Source organism: Cornus florida, unplaced genomic scaffold (genome assembly GCF_030987335.1).
Source record: "Cornus florida cultivar Cherokee Brave unplaced genomic scaffold, ASM3098733v1 CherokeeBrave_3.0.0_Hap2_Chr03, whole genome shotgun sequence".
Lineage (NCBI taxonomy): Eukaryota > Viridiplantae > Streptophyta > Magnoliopsida > Cornales > Cornaceae > Cornus > Cornus florida.
This window is the reverse complement of record NW_026775573.1, coordinates 48,369,025-48,384,665: the sequence shown is the minus strand read 5'-3', so window position 1 is coordinate 48,384,665 and position 15,641 is coordinate 48,369,025. Positions and strand designations below refer to the sequence as shown.

Here is a 15,641-nt window from a genome sequence, read left to right as displayed (position 1 = left end):
ACCCATTTACAACCAACAACAGTTTTGTCGGAAGGAAGAGCAACCATGTCCCAAGTATGAGCTTGTGTGAGAGGTTGTAATTCTTCTGCCAAAGCTTGCTGCCAAAAGGGGTTAGAACTAGCCTCACGGTAGGATTTAGGCTCATGATGAGACATAATAGTAGAGAAACACTGAAAATCACGTAAATGACTAGGAGGTTTTCTTACTCGATTAGATTGGCGAGGAGGTTTAACAATAGTGATGATATCTGATGAAGAAGATCCAGTAGCAGGACCATCAGATGAAACAGATTTGTCAGGTAAGGCCATTTATGGGAGCTCGGATGGAGACGTTGTTTCTGGAGTAGATGCGATAGTGTTTGGAAGCTCAAATGAGGATATTGTATCTATGTCATCTAGGAAGAGTTCAACTAAAGAATCAGTAAAGGATAAAGGAGTAGAAGATGGAGATAGATGGAATTTGGATAGAGAAAGAACATTTTATGTTCCCAAAAGATGAAATGACGAAAGACATGAACACGTCTGGAAATAGGATCCCAACATTTGTATCCTTTGTGTTCAATTCCATAACCTAGAAAACAACATAGACGAGCATGAGGTTTTAATTTGGTACGTTCATGAGGCTGAAGTAAGACAAAACAAGCACATCTAAAAACTTTGAGAAGATTATAAGTAGGAAAGATCCTATATAAGTGTTCATAGGGAGATTGATAGCCAATAATAAGCATTGGAACACGGTTAATGGTGTATACAACAGTGAGAGCTTCTTTCCCCCAAAAACGCTCAAGACAAGAACTGGATATGAGAAGAGAACGAACAGTGTCTAAGATATGCCTATGTTTACGTTTAGCCCGCCTATTTTAATGGGATGTGCCAGGACAAGAAGAGTGAGAGATCGTGCCACGTTGGCGAAGAAATTTTAGAAAATTTGTTTCATTTTACTCCATAGCATTATCAGCGCGGAAGATCTTGATGGATCGGGAAAATTGGGTTTTGACCATGTTTGTAAAATTATAATAAAGTTAGGTAGTTCAGAGCGATTTTTCATAGATATAGCCAGGAAAATCATGAGTAATCATCAATGAAAATAACAAAGTATTTGAGTCCTCCCATTGTAGTATGAGGAGAAGGTCCCCATACATCAAAGTGAACTAGGTCAAAAGGAGAAGAAGTAATAGATGTGCTTTTATTGAAAGGTAAAGTAGGTTATTTTACAAGTTGACAAGGTAAACAAATTACATCATCATTTAACTGAACCTAATTGACCAGTTGACATTATGAAGCGTAAACGCCCAACAGAAAAATGACCTAATCGGGAATGCCAAAGGCTAAGTAAGGGAGTAGAGATTGCTGAAGCAACAGTGGAAACTATAGAAAGCCGATGAGAAGGAATGTAAAGATAGATTAGCTCAAAGAGACGTCCCACTTTACAGCTATCCCAAAGGTTTGCTCGTCTGTGGATCCTATACATGACAACCGGAAGAAGAAAAAGTGACATTAAGTCCAAGTTTACATATCTGACCAACATAGATAAGATTGATTGTAAGTTTTGTATATGAAAGGTATTTGAGAGTGAGACATTGGGGGTGGAAATTTGACCAATGTGATTGACATGTAAGTGAGATCCATTAGCTATATGAATTATAGGTGTATTGATGGCAGGATGATGTTTAAAAAACCTTGTAGAATCAGAGGTTATGTGATTATAGCAACTAGAATAAAAAAATAAAAATAAAAAAACCACGAATTACCTAAGGTAACTGACATATCAGTGGAAGGTGGAGTACCATTATTAAAGAAAATCTGCTTAAAAAGAGCCTCAATATCATTGGTAGACATCGTTGTGACTGTAAGAGCTGGAGGACAGCACCACTCAATGGTGACAGCAGTGATGGACGAAGTTGGATGACTGTGGTTGGATGAAAAACCTCTAGAAGAATTGGTGAGAGATTGCCAGTTCTTGGGACAATCACTCTGGTAGTGACCTGGGCCTTTCTTGTGACAAAACTTGCAGATTCTGGTGGGACAAGTTAATAAAGCATGATTTATTTTGTGATAGTAGGTACACTATTTTAAAGAGGAGAAAAATGAAGTCAGTTTCTTTCTAGGGTAATGAGTAGCAAGAACTGTGTCTGTAACCTGAGGTTGAGATGTATTTAGACGAGTTTCTTTTGAAAGAAGATCGGTTATAGCATCTTCTAAGGTAAGCAAAGGATGCTGGTGAAGGAGAGAGGCTCGAACAGGTTCAAATGAGGGTTGAAGAGCTATAAAAAACATGATGACACGTTATCGATCTCGATAGGTAGTAAACTTTGTAGCATCAGAAGCACACAACCAAGTAGGTTTAGAAAGAAATAGTTGATCCCAAATAGCATGCATTTAAGAAACACAGGTACTGATAGATTGACCAGGCTGTTGAGTTTTGCTATGAAGATTGGTCAGAAGTTAATATTGATGGGCGAGATCAGTAGTGGTCTAACGGTGCTTTAAAAAATCTCATATGGATTTTGCAAAATTAAACCGACCAAATTCAATACTAATGGATGAGATACAGGTGTTACGAAACTAAGTAATAATTTGATGATTTTTGTTGTCCTATTCTTTAAGACGATCACCATTTTTTTCTTTTATTTCTGTTCCGACTTGTACTGGCTCAAAGACATCACCGGTAATAATGCGCCATAGCTTATTACCTTTAAGAAAACTAGATATAGCTTCAGACCAAAGGATGGAGTTTGAACAACCTTCCAAGATAGTGCCAATAGGATGAGAAATTTGGACCGGTCCATAACTGGAAATATATGAGACGTGCACCTGATGAATAGTTATGATTGCCCCAAAAAAATAAGCCCGATGTACGCCCAATAGCTCAATATTTATATATAAATATTATAATAGTTATAATATCCCCATAAACATAATATAATATAATATATCTTATAAATATATATATATATATATATTATATCTTCACCCATATATTATATCTTCACTCAGAAAAATAAATCCTAAACCTCTATTTATATATTTATATATATAAATATTATAATATTTATATATATATATATATTATAATATTATATAACACAGTGGAAGACAGAGGAGCAGATGAACACGGCTCAATCAACTACGGCAGAGGGGCAGCAGCCGAATCAGTGACTGCAGAGGGGCTGGGGCTAAGGGCAATCGGTGCCAGCGTTGTGATTGAGTGATCTACAAGGACGACGTTGATTGGTTTTAAGATGGGGATGGCAGGGACTGAAGAAATTCCGATAACGGCGATCAATACAGAGACCAAGATGAAACCAACAATGGCGATCAATACAGAGACCAAATTCTGACCTTACGAGTTCGACGACAAAATCAATTGTCGGTGGCTTCGTTGATTATGATGAGAAATCAATGGTGGTAATGAGTTTTGAGGGGAGGGCTGGGCTTGGAATCAGTACTAGTAGGAGATTGAAATCAAAACCAATAATTCAGACAATGGAGTCAATGATGGGGTGAAGGAATCAACCATCGGAAAACAAACAGCAGGCGCGGGATGCATATAGGCTTCCAGTGGTGCACTAGTGGTGCGTGTGGCCAACGTGAGTTTCCTAAAGAAAACGACCCAATATTCGAATGATATGTGGTGGACTTGAAAACAAAGGTCCTAGTTATAGTGGACGATGTAGAGAACACCAGCAGAGACGCAGTAGAGAGCAACAACAGATAGGCGGTAGAGAGCGGTGGTGGTGGTGAGACATCGTGATATATATGGTGGTTTCAGATTAGGTGAGTCAATTTCAAAGAAATAATAAAGATTGATGGTGCAGAAAAAAATAATAATAATTAATGGTACAGATTTGTGATGAAGAGGCTTGACTCAGCACAGGCCATCAATCGATAGATGACTCTGATACCATGTTGAATATAAGAAAGAGAGACAGAGAGATATAGACAGATATAGATTGAAGTGTGAATAAATCATATACAAATGAAGATATATATAGGCTAATGATCAACGGCTATACAATAATCATGGCTACACTACAACACTAATTAGGGTAACAATCACTATGTAATGACTATAATATAATATAACATGGTAACACAATCCACTATCTTGAAGCAAAATGTAATAGACTTGTCACAACCTCAAACCCTCTCCACTCTGTCAAGAACCTGTTATTGAACGCCTCAAACTTGTAACTCATCATCCCTTTATTGTAGATAAGCTTATTCCTCAACCCTGATAGACACTATGCTATGCGAGCACTTTGTCCTTTCGTAGTGCGGTTGAATCATCCTTTTAAAGATCTAAAGATCAATAAAATAAAATAAAATAAACCTTACTTTTGAATGGAATCGACTAAATCTTCAACAAGCTCGAACTTCGATCAAACAGAGAACACCATCTTAACATGTGCTCTCAAAAAAATGTAGGATAATTTTCTATTAAAAATACTCTGAAAAAGCTCTCTTACTTGTAAAAATATTAATGCTCAAGCTTATAGTTTTTCGCAAAAGAAGGAAAGTATTTATAGAGGTTTGAGAGTCCATATGTAGATAAATAAGAAACCGTAGGTAAAAAATGATTAAGGACGTCTCCCACAAGTTTGGTTCAAAAGGATTCAAATTCTTACCAAAATATGAAATCTCACACATATTGGGAAAAAAGCAACCGGTGGGACTTTTTCAAATTTTAAAAAATAGGGAATTTCTGCAACTGTGACCTATGAGAAAAATTCTGACTAGTGGGACTTTTCTAGACTTGAATTTTTCATTTAAAAACAAAATTTTCCTAAGTAATAACCCACTAAACTTGAAATATAAAGTGTCCTCACTCAACATATCTGTTCTAATTGACGTTCTCATCGAATCAAAGTATGATTTCATATTTGTTGGACTTGTTGTTCCGCTTACAGCATCGAGACTTAAAGTAAAACAAAAATTATGGCTCGATCGGACACGTTTAGCACCAAAATTAGTCAATTACAAAAGATTCATCTGGCACGTTGTGTTCTTAAAAATATAATATTTTTCTTCATTAATAAATAATCAAATGGTATGGGGCAAAAACAAAGGAAATAGAGAGAATGGGTTTCTAGTAAACATCTTCACACACGAAGGCATTATTTGGTGTAATAGAAATGAGGGGAAAAAATAGTTATTAGTTATGAGAAAAAGAAAAAGATTCGAAAGTACAATGCTAATCTCTTAGTGTGTTCGATTGAATATAAAGGAAAATATATATATATATATATATATATATTATTCACATTGTATCATGTCTGATAAGACACTATAGAGAGAAAGAAAAAGATTTTTTTTTATTTATTTTGTGAGTGATAAAAGAAAAGCTAGAATACACTAGTAAAAAAATACGTAATTATTATCGTTTTCCTCAATCTCCATTCATTTATGGAATGACAAGAAAATAAGTGTACAAATGTACAGTGTTAGATGATATGTATAACTTGTACAACACACTAGGGTTTTCTGGATTACAAACTCTACCACCCACATTCCATGTATTACATTCCATGTATAGCTCTCACTTACCACATTCTTAGTCTATATATAGGACCTTGTGTATTATTCATCATTCATTCAATATAATACACATTTTCATATATTCAACATTAGTGTCATATATTCAAACATGGTATCAAAGCGTAAAACCTCATTCTCCCTTTTTTAGGTACTTTTTCGGCCACTGGCAAAATCACCTTTGGACATCAATACTATTCATATACTGTTTATTATCAATTTTTGTATCTCCACTCATCATTTCCCAACTATGATCATATCAATGAAATGGGCAAAATATATTCTTCACATCGCCAGAAAATCACCCAAAAAAGGATCCTATATGCGCCTCTGTACGCCATTGGAAGATCCTGGTCTATAGGTTGCCGCCAGATCTCTTCGCGCACTGCCACACACCTTTACACGCTCGATTGTTTTGACCGAATGTCATATCAGCAGCAACAAATTACTTGGTCACAACATTAGAAGACCCACTAGCACTTGTGCCACGCCATTTGACATGTCATCCACCACGTCCAAAATTGGTTTGACTTTTTTACCCCATTTAGTAGAACCGTCTGGTCAGCCGCTATGTCATCTGACATGCTAGCATCCATATCATCCACAGGGTTAATATTTCATGCCATGTCATCGGTCTACATACTCTTAACTTTTTGCCACGTCATCACTACTTTTATGTTAACCTCTATGTCAACATTAACAGAAAAAATTAAATTTGAACTCACCGTTGCGGCCAATTTTCATATTGATTCCATATTTTTAGATCATTTTTTCATTTAGAACCATTATGGGAACATCCTTTTGAGGCCAAGAAAATTTTGGAGTATCAAAATTAGTTTCGTCTCCACTAGTTTCTGATGTCCCTTCATGGTGACTTTGAGCCTATACACAATCAACTTCTTCATCACTTACCTCTCCATTTGCTTGATTAAGCTCTCAATGAGCTTATTAGAGAAGAGACACATTTGTAGAATCTTTTATCTCAACCCAATCTCATTGTCTTAGCCACATTATCCTCTACTTCTTAGCAAGTGTAGTCTCAGTTTGCATCTGATTGCTTATCATCAACTTTTCAATAACGGACACAATAATCGATCTAGCTTTGTGTGATCATTCTCCAAAACTAATCCTTCTGGTCTTTATTATACTTTTTTTCAAATTCAGGGTCATACCATTGATCATTGTCTCACTCATGCTTGACTCTCTCATTCTACTACAGTTGTGGCTAAAACTAAGATCATGTCTGCACCACTATTAACCCTAGCACCAATCAACATCTCCTCTAGCAAGTCTTCATCTGCCTCATCTGCAACCGGCCTTGAGGCCCTTCTCAACCATGTTTTGTCTCAATATCAAGGTGAATCTTCCTCTACTCTTTCTGTCACACCAATTAAACATTACTCATGGTATTTTGACTCTATTTGCCGCAATCACATGACACCATGCCCTACTTTGCTTACCACTTAAACTCTTAATTCTCACTCACCTATCATATACACAACAAATGGGTCCATATGGCCATTAGTCATATAAGAATGGTTTTGCTGTCTCAGTTGTCTATTTTAAATGTTTATTATAGCGACCCAAATTCCCATGACCCGGTACATTAATGATGAACCCGAAGACCTAACCCGATAATGAGTCCAAAATGCGGAAGCGAAAATGACGAGCCCCTTTCTAAGTGTTTAGAAAACGAACTTTGTAATGCGAGAGGTCGCTTCGCAAGGTCAAAATATGAATGTGGTCAAGTCAAATTTACATTTATAAAAACCACTACTACAACTAATGAAGCAGAGCGAGTAGGGATTGTCCATAGGGATTATATGTGTTGGAATTTAATTTCGACTCTAATGTACTAATTGATTGTAAAGAGAGAGATTGGTTGATTAAACTAAGATGTAAGGAAATTAAAATGCAGTTAAAATAAAATAAGTTGAGTTAGGGATTTAAGAGATGAGAAGTGAAGTCTTGGGGTGTATTGGAATCGCCACCAAGCTCGTTCACCAAACCACACACTTTCAACAAATTTGGGGAAAACCTTCTTGTAAACAAAATGCGACTACCAATTGCAATATTAAGCATAGACCATCAAATTCAATAATGAATTGTCTACCTAACCAAAAAATAAACTAAGTGTAGAACAACCCATCAATTCTAAGCATGACCCATCAAACTAGCCACAATTGTAACACACATCAATTAAGAGAATCATGGAATTTGCAATAATAAGCCACAGAATATCAAATCAAATAAAGATTGTCTACCAACCTACAAGCATGAATTAAATTGTATAACAACCCATCAAGTATAAGCATAACCCATCAAATTAATTGACAAACTCATTCAATGAAAACCATGTCTAACCATCACTAGATTCTTATTCAACTACACATAGACATGCAATTAATATAGAAAAACTACTGTAGAGATCAATTCCCAAATAATCACACATAAGACAACATGTAATCATATAGAGAATCAATAGAAAGAATTAATCCATAGAAATCAAAGGAGAACCCAAGATTCATTAATTCACAAGGCTAAAACACTAATCACAATATATTATTCCCTAAAAAGCATGAAAGAGATAGATGTTTAAATTACAAACTTGGGGCTCATCCAAGCCCCAAAGAGAAGTCTAGCCAATCATAGAGGAGGTGGGTGTGATCTTAGAACCTTCAAGGGCTAGCCACAAACATGGCTCCATCTTCTTCCTCTTCTTCTTTGATGAATTCTAGAGAGAAAGTGTGTGTAGATCTTAAGATGTGTTCTTGGTGCCTCCATTCTTCTCTTTTCTTCTAACCTAATCTATAACTTTTCTAGAGAGAGAAAATAAAATTACAACGAAATAAAATTGAAGATAAAAAGATAAATTACAAAATGGTTCAATTCCCTTTAAATACAAGGTCCTTAGAGTAGTGAACAAGTCAGAAATAAGCCCTTAAAATATCTAATCTCGCAGCTATGTGGTAGGTAGAGTTCAGGCGCGCAGGAATAAAACACCTTGCTGCCAACGTATTTTCGATTGATCGGGAAATCTTCGATCGATCAAAAAATTCTCGATCCATCCAAAAATTCAGCATTTTAAACCTTTTTTCGGATTTTTCTAGAATCTTCTCGAAACTTTTGCTTGACTCCAAAAAGGCTGTAATAGACCATTTTTAGCCTGTTTGAACCTTATTGACCTAAAATAGAGAAAAACACAAATAAGCACTAAAATGGAAAAATAAAGATAGATGAATGGACTAAAATACTCTAACTTAGGTCCTAAAATGCGTCACATTTGAGCACTCATCAGAAAACAAAGGAAGAGATCACTAGAGGTAAACACCACCTTTAAGACAATAAGAGAGCCTCATTAGAAGTCACAAGACTCAACTCAAAGGCAAATGTAGAAGTTAAAGTCAAAACGGACATAATCCGCTAACTAAGGGTAAAAAGGTCAGTTACATAATAAGAATAAAATTTGACTCTAAACAAGTTAAATGAGGTCCATTCAATCCATTCTAATCATTATATAACATCCTTAGAGGTTCTAAGGCCCTTGGTCATGATTTTTCACAAATACCCCCTCCCAGTCAAGTGATTTCCCAACACTATCCCAATCAAACATGTTTATCTCTCAGTAGGATTGGAATATGAAAATTAGATTAGTACCATTGGAAATCTGACTAAAAATCCTTAACTTTAAGCTCAAGAATGACCTAATTTGGATTAAAAAAAAAAAATTAAAGGAGATATGGTCATCCGAAATTAGCATGACAAAGCTGTCCCCCAAAACTGAAAAATGATGGCTTCAGGGAGGATCAACCGACTGATGGTGAGGGTCAGCAAGCTAAAACTGCACTTTCATTCAGTTGATGGCATGTGTCAGCCCATTGAAACGTGCCTCTCAACTGGTGCATTATCTGTCCGAGCCAAAAATGGCACGTCGCTCGGCTGGCTTATATCACCAGTCGATCGAAACTTCCAAAGGGCGAAAAAATGGACCTTTTACAAGGTGTAATGGCCATTAACTCCACCTATATCAAATAAATGAGTCCCAAATATGTCCAAACGGTAAAAAATACAAGGCAAAGCCAACTCATAGCATCTAGAATATGGCAAGGAACATTGATAAGTGCTCAAATGTGATACATTTTAGCACCTAAGCTAGGGTATTTTAGTCCATTCATTTATCTTACTTTCCCATTTTAGTTCTAATTTGTGTTTTTGTCTATTTCAGGTTAATAAGTTTCAAACAGGCTAAAAAGAGTCTTTTAGCTCCTTTTTGGAGTCAAGAAGAAAATTTAGAAGAAGTCAGAAAAATCTGCACTGGACAGTCTTCGATTGATTGAAGGAAGTCCCGATTGATCGAAAAGATCTACAACCGATCGAAATTAAGGCGGTTCCAGTTCAGTAGATAAGGTCGCTAGTTGTCAAAAATATCTTTGCCTCGTCATCTTTGATCCATCAAAGCCCTTGCTAGCAGTGAGTTGTTTTAATTCCCGAGCGTGCCCGAACTCCACCAACTTTTGTAGCTGCGAGATTGCACCAATCAAAGGCCTATTTTCTGACTTGTTGCCTACTTAAAGAGGCTTGAATTTAAATCAAATGAATCCAATAATATAGGGTTCCCAATTTTGGTTCCAATTGTGTTCTAAGTTTTTGTGGAAGTTTTAGACATAGCTATTAGATAATTTTCTCTCTCTAGTTTCGGGTTTTTGGTGCAAAGCAAAAAGGAATAAGATGGTGCCTGCATTGAAGATAGCCCTTGAGGGTTAGATGACAACAACCATAAGTGGCTAAATCCTTCTCTTGGGGCTAGAGATAGCCCCTAGGCTTGCTTCCTAAACTTAATATTTGGTAGTTTTTGGGGATTTATGTTGTAAATAATATTTTGACCATGAATATATATAAATCTTGAGTTTCTACATGATTTGTATGGATTAATTCTTCGAATTGATCTTTTATTTCAATTCATATGTCTATGTATGCTAGAATGAATGGTCATATGCTTACACTAGATTTCATGAGTTTGATGCATGTCTATGTGTGTTGGAATTGTAAATCTAGTGATGGTCAAGGCATGGTGCTTAATTGATTACTCTTGTGGTTTGTTTGATGGATTATACTTATTTCTTAATAGATTGTTCTAATACCCCTAATTTTCAAAAGGATTGGATATTTAATTGATTACGTGTCTATATGCTTATGTGGCTTCATGTTATATGCTTATTTGATTTAATTGCTTATGTGATTTATTTGATTAATCGGGTGTTCAATGATGTGTGGTTTAATTGTAATTATTTGTTAGGATTAAATGATTTAATTGCTTTATGTTTTATTTTATTTTATATTTTTAAAAGGATGGATTTGGATAGTAGTAATGAACCACTCACTTGGGTCACATGGACTACTTGGATAGGATGAGTAACGGGTACGAAAATTTTACCCATGGATGTTGGTACATATATATATGGGTATATATATATATATTAATGGATATTATACTTATTAATATATTAAATAATTATATTAATAAGTATAGTTAGTTTATGTATATATATATATATAGTATATATTAGTGTATATATATATATATTAACGTACAGACTTCATATATGTATTATGTTTTCTTTTTATTTTTCCTTCTCTTATTATTAGACTTAGGTTATGAATAGGATTAGGGTTTGTTATAAGCCTATATATGCATCTTAGGTTTGTCTGTCAAGGGTTGGAAGAAACCCTATTCACGTCACTTTTTAGAGACAGAGAGTTTGAGAGACAAATTAAGAGAGGAAGCTAGGGTTTTGGCCAAGGATTGAAGGCCGAACCAAGGAGGAAAGAAGAGGGTTTGTTCGTGCGTAAAACCAGGAGCAACAGAAAGGGTTCTACGGCAACCAAGGTCGTCGGAAAACCTAGGAAGAAGATGATTAAAGGTTTCTAACCGAAATCTTAAGAGGCAAGTTTTACTTCTACTATTTCCCTTAGATTCGTGTTAAAACATGCCTAAGTTGATTCCAGGATTAACCAGATATTAATTGGATCTTTTATGCATGCTTAGTTGTAAGTAAAACTGAATTTTACGTTCTTATTCGAAGTTGCTTGATCTTGAATATTCTTGCATATGAACTTGTTTTGATTTATGTAAAATATGGATAAGGACTCTATATAATTAATGGGGATCCTCTGGAACTTAGAACAGAATGTTAGGAACCTAAACAGGGATGATTGGAATAATCAGAGAATGCCAGAAATAAGGAAGAAGGCGTAGAATAGGTCGAGAGCAGACTCCCAGGAGCATGGAGCCGGCTCCCTAAGGTTTTGCAACGGCTCTCAAGGGAGAGAGCTGATGAAAGCTGAAAAGTGCACATTTAAACCCCTTAAGCTTAGGTATTCTAGGACCTTTATCTATCTTACTTTTTCATTTTAGACTAATTTCGTGTTATTGACCTTTTTAGGTGCTTATCCCCAAAATAGGCTAATTCAGCCAAATAAAAGCTTAAAAGAAGCTAACTCAAGCTGGATGGAAGAAAGGAGCAAAGTGGAAGCAGATTGAAGCAAAGTGTGGAAATTCAACAGGTTCGATCGATCTCAAGAATACTTCGATCGATCAAAAGTTCATCGATCTAGACTCTCCAAGATGGATCTAAGCTTTTTTGTCCTTATCCAAAGATCCCACAAACTTCGATCGATCTAACAATTCTCAGATCGATCGAAAAGATTCCATCTTATCTTGTTGTACCACCCTACCTACCACTTTTGTCTCTTTCCCCAAAATATCTCAGATCTGTCCTTATCTAAAAGGGCACCGCCATGGGAAGATCGATCCAGCCAAAGTTTGATAGATCTCAGCCATGTTCGATCGATCACAGAACAGGTTCGATCGATCAAACCCTCTCAAATCCAAAAAAAAATATATTTTCAGCTTATTAAAAGTTGTCTCATTATGCAATCATTGGAGGAGCCCTTGTGTACGAGACTAGACCATTGGTTGTGACATTTGAGCTACCTATATAAGGATTATGAGCCACTTTTATAGAAAGAGGAGATACACAATACACAAGACACAATACACAATATTAGAGATCGTCTTTGAGAGGAAGAAAAGAGAAGAGGAGCTAGAGACACATTCTTGAGAGGTTTTCCATCTTCCTTAAGAAAAATAGCACTTCTACCATGGAGATAGCCCTTGAGGGTTGGAGGACACCATTCATGAGTGGCTAGACATCTTCTTAGGGCTAGAGTTAGCCCTAAGCATGCTTTCTTTACCTTGATTTATGTATTTTTGAGGGGATTTGTGTTGTAATACAAGTTTTGACATATTTATATACATAGATCTTGTTTATTCAATGATTTATGTAGTTTAATTCTTCCAATTGATCATTTCATTCTATCCATATGTTTATGTATGCTAGGATAGATGTTTGTGTGTTTATCTCTATCTCTTGTGTTGTTGATGCATGTCTATGTGTGTTGATGTTATAGATCTAGAGATTGTCAAGACATAGTGCTTAATAGAATGCTTTTGCGGTTTATTTGATGGTTCATACTCATTTCTTGATGGATTGTGCCTCTCCCTTAGTCTAATTAGTTTAATTTCCATGTCATTAGTTTAGATGTAGTGTAGCTACCTTAGTTGTTAATTAGGAGGACAATCCATTCTTGTTGTTTGATGCTCTATACTTATGAATGCAAGTAGTATATTTCTCTAATTATGTGACGTGTTTGGATTGTGAGCTTAAAGAAGGATTAATGACTTAGTTTGATGTATTGTGTTATTCATTGTGTTATTTAAACAATATATACTTAATTGGTCATCCATGCTTGTTAAAACAACCACACGCACTCACTATTGTTGCAACATATGTTTTCCCCCTCATTAATTGTGAATTGAGTGTATAGAAAGGTGATGCTTAGTGGTGATCTCTAAGTCCTAAGACCTCTCTCTCTTGTTTTCTCTATCCTTTAATTACTTATTTTATATTGATCTTGTTTAATCTTAATTGTAGTTTAATCAACCAAACAACCTACCTTTGATCACTCAACCTACTAACCCTAAGCATTGTTTCCATTATTAGTAGCCCTCCAATCCCTTGGGACGATCCCTACTTACCCTTGCTATATTTTTAGTTAATGGTAGTAGTGGCATTTATAAATATAAAACTTGGCTACATTACACATTCACTATCTTTTTCACATCTTTAAGCGTTGGTGCGGCGACACACCAAGTTTTTGGCGCCGTTGCCGGAGATTTAATTGGCAACGCTGTGTTTTGGAAACAATTAGGGATTAGTACTCTTTCGATCGTGTCTTTACTTTATTTTTATTTTTGATTACTTATTGTGTTTGTTCTTATTTGGCTAGGTGAAATTGAGCAAGGAGGTTAAGCAAAGGAAAATTCAAAGCAAGAAGCTAAGCTAAGCACAAAAAGGACTAAGACTCTAAAAAATGCAAAGCATAGCAAAGCTTGAAAGTTAAAAATGAATTGAAGTTGTTTAAGGACCCTTTGTAAGATCTTTCTAACTCAAGCTCTAGTTAAATCGTCGGCCCGCATGGAGGCTTGTTTTTCATTTATTAGATAAATCGTGAGCCTGCGTGGAGGCAATTTATTTTTCTTTGCATGTTGTTTAAGCATGGGAGCATGGGATCATTGAAGTTGGAGATTTGTTGATTGAATTATTGTGGGGACGAAGTGATTGTTACTTGCTTGTTATTTGTTTTGCTAGTGTATGCATGGTCGTAGGTCATTGAATCCTACTCTTGTCCCTCCTAATTTGCATCTTGAATCGGTTGTTCGTAATCATAGGGGGAGAGGTTGTTCTCATCACTCCATTTCACCAATGGAGGATTTGAATGACGACCATGTAGAGGACCTTGGTCATATAGACCAACAAGGCAACCTCCACCCTAATGTGCATCATGAAAATGTTCAAGTATCATTAGGCATGCCTAGACCATTCATTCACCCACAACAACAAGGCCAAGTTCCATTAGGAATGCCTCAGCCAATATTTGCTCCACAACCCCCCATAGTTCAAGCGAATCAAAGTGTTTGTTTAGCACCACCAATTGTGAATCCTCCCATTGCATTAAGAGACCATTATGTGCCAAATGAATACAATGCACCCACTTGCATTCAATTGCCTCCATTTAGAGCACATCACTATGAAATTAAATCACAAACTATTCAAATGCTTCCAAACTATCATGGACTTCCTAGTGAAGAACCTTATAAGCATTTGGATGAGTTTCTTGAAGTGTGTTCCACCGTGAAATACATAAACATGCCTGATGAAGTTTTAAGACTTAAACTTTTTCCTTTCACCCTTAAAGACAAGGTAAAATATTGATTTAACAATCTTAGGCCTTTTTCGATAACTTCTTGGGCAGAAATGCAACAAGAGTTCTTGAAAAAGTACTATCCAGTTTCTAAGACCAATGCCATGAGAACTTTAATTAAAGAATTTTCTCAAAGAGATGGGGAAATGTTTCATGAGGCATGAGAAAGATTTAATGATTTGCTTAGAAAGTACCCTCATTATGACATACCTAAGTGGCAACTAGTCCAATATTTCTTTAAAAGTTTTGTAATGACCCGGTCATTTTTCTTCCTTTCCTTTTTCTCAGATTTTTACGGATATTTTTTTCCGTTGTCTTTTTTTTTTTTTTCTGTGTTCGGTTTTTCATCGCTTGATGTCGTCACGAGTGCTCTGAAATGATTTCCGAGACTCTTTTCCATGGATTGACAACTTCCTTTGAGGATTGTGTCATTTTCACATTTTTATTTTTTCGGACACTATTCACTTTTCGTCTTTTTCTCGTTTATCCTTTTTCCTTGCACAACCTCACTTTTTGTGTTCGGATTTGATTACGGTTTTGCATGCATCCATGATATTTAAATTCCATGCAATGTATATTTTTACTTTCTTAAAAAAGCATGATAAGTGTTTACTTTTCTTGTAAAGGGTATGAATGCATACTTTATTGTAATTATTCTTAACTTGTGGGGTTTTAGTGATAAAGTAATTATTTTTAGTCTTAGGGACCTTTTTACAATTTAATTTGGAAAATATTTTCAAAAATGACTTTTTAGTAATTTTTGGAAAATGTGACAAGTGTCAC

The 15,641-nt window shown here is 35.7% G+C and overlaps 1 non-coding gene across 1 annotated transcript; it reads right to left on the bottom strand.

Annotated features, from left to right (window-relative positions):
- Positions 1-14,959: 14,959 nt before the first annotated feature.
- LOC132302064 (small nucleolar RNA R71) lies at positions 14,960-15,066 on the bottom strand. Its single transcript, XR_009480721.1, has one exon. It is a non-coding gene; the product is annotated as a small nucleolar RNA R71 (small nucleolar RNA).
- Positions 15,067-15,641: the final 575 nt, after the last annotated feature.